Source organism: Tarenaya hassleriana, unplaced genomic scaffold (genome assembly GCF_000463585.1).
Source record: "Tarenaya hassleriana unplaced genomic scaffold, ASM46358v1 Cleome23, whole genome shotgun sequence".
Lineage (NCBI taxonomy): Eukaryota > Viridiplantae > Streptophyta > Magnoliopsida > Brassicales > Cleomaceae > Tarenaya > Tarenaya hassleriana.
The window spans coordinates 1,127,656-1,130,025 of NW_010965625.1; positions in this window are offsets into that span (position 1 = coordinate 1,127,656).

Consider the following 2,370-nt stretch of genomic DNA (forward strand, 5'->3'; position numbering starts at 1 on the left):
TACTGCCTTCTTTTGCTCCTGCTTCATCGGGAAAACCCCCCTGTTGCCTCGCCCACGCTCAGGTACTGATGTTAAACCATTTAATCCTGTTAACATGGTTTCTTCAGTATCATAGACCTCTACTGGCTCCTCTTTTCCTGCTGGAACTTCTTCGAGCACCATGGCTCAAGCACAAGCTATGTTTGACACATTCCAGTCTCAACTAAAGCTTATTAGCAGTTCACCACCGGTTTCTGACTCTGCTACTACCACTACCGAGCCTTCCTTCTCAGGTTCGTTTTCCTTTTCATCCCCACAGATTCTTTCTGCCTTATATTCTACTTCTTCCTCTTTGACTTCTCCTACTGATTGGATCTTAGATACGGTGCTAGTTGTCATGTGTGTTGCAACTTAAGTCTGTTTTCTGATGTTCAACCAATTCCCCATACATCTGTTACATTGCCAAATGGCTCTGTTCTTCCAGTTCATTTTTCCGGCACTGTCCCTGTTTCTCAGTCCTTATTATTAACCTCTGTCTTTTTTATCCCTTCTTTTCGTTTCAATTTGCTAAGTGTCAGTGCCTTAACACGCAATACTTCTTACTCTATCACTTTTACTCACAATTCTTACCTGATTCAGGACCCTTTGCAAGGCTTGATGATTGGGAAGGGTGAGCAAGTCAATCATCTCTATGTTTTACAGATGTCGTCTTCTTCATCTTCTCAGACCATCTGTACAACTGTCTCTGCGTCATCCGCTGATCTTTGGCATCGCCGTTTGAGTCATCCCTCTAGTTACAAAGTTCATCTTTTACCTAAATCTTCTCAGATTTCTTTTGATCCTACAAAGTCTGTAAACACATACTGCAGTGTCTGCCCGGTTGCTAAACAGAGGCGTCTTTTGTTTCCCGTTGGTGGTCATTTGTCAAAACACCCTTTTGATTTGCTTCATATTGATACATGGGGACCCTTCCATTTACCTACTTATGATGGATTTAAATATTTCTTGACAATCGTGGATGATTGCTCTCGTGTAACCTGGTTATATATGTTGTCTTCAAAAAGTGATGTTCTGTCAACCTTTCCCACGTTTTTAAACCTGGTTAAAACTCAGTATAATGTTGATGTTAAGGTTGTCCGTTCAGACAATGCGCCTGAACTATCTTTCACCGAACTTTTCTTACAAAAAGGAATCACATATCACTTTTCCTGCCCTTACACACCCGAGCAGAATTCCATTGTAGAACGACAACACCAACACATATAAAACGTGACTCGATCTCTCTTATTTCAGTCAAATATTCCCCTATCATAATGGGGTGAATGTGTTTAAACCGCTGTCTACATTATAAACCGAATTCCGACTCCCTTGCTTAACCACAAATCACCATATGAGATCCTTAATCAAAGCAAACCTTCTTATCATCACCTTAAAACATTTGGGTGTCTGTGTTTTGTGTCCACCTATTCAAGAGATCGCCACAAATTTTCTCCGAGAGCATCTCCATCTGTGTTTCTTGGGTATCCCCATGGTATCAAAGGGTACAAGGTTATGAACCTTGACACGAATGTCATCATGATTTCCCGAAACGTTATTTTTCATGAAAATGTCTTCCCTTTCAAAACCTCTCCTTTGCCTTCTGCAACTCTCGATTTTTTTTTCCTTCTGTTCCATCCCCTTTTCATTTATATGACACTTTTGTCCCTCACTCTTCCTCATCCTCCCAATCTGTGTCATCAGAGACTATTCCTGTTTCTGTTAGTTCTTTATCCCCAACCGATTCTGATTCTTCCACCCCACTACCATTGGTTGAACATCATGAAAACTTACGTAAGTCAAAACGCCAGACTAAGCCACCAGCATACCTCTCGGATTACCATTGTTACTTTCTCAAACATAATGCCCCACCACAAACATCACCCACAACCTTATACCCCTTATCTGATTTTCTCTCGTATTCCAAACTTACTTCTTCTTACAAATTGTTTGCTCTTTCTTTACTCACCTCTTCTGAACCTAAGACTTATACCCAAACAGCAAAGTAAGAAACCTGAAGATCAGCTATGCGGCTTGAACTTGAGGCTCTCATTCGAGCTTGTACTTGGGACATCTGCTCTCTTCCTGCGGGAAAACATCCCATTGGTTGCAAATGGGTCTTCAAGACCAAATACAATGCTAATGGATCGATTGAACGTCATAAAGCCAGACTCGTCGCCAAAGGGTATACTCAAGTTGAAGGACTAGATTACTTGGATACATTCAGTCCAGTGGCGAAATTAACCACTGTTCGTATAATCCTTGCTCTTACTGCATCGAAGAATTGGTTTCTGTCACAGCTTGATGTATCCAATGCGTTTCTTAATGGCGATTTGACTGAGGACATCTATATGA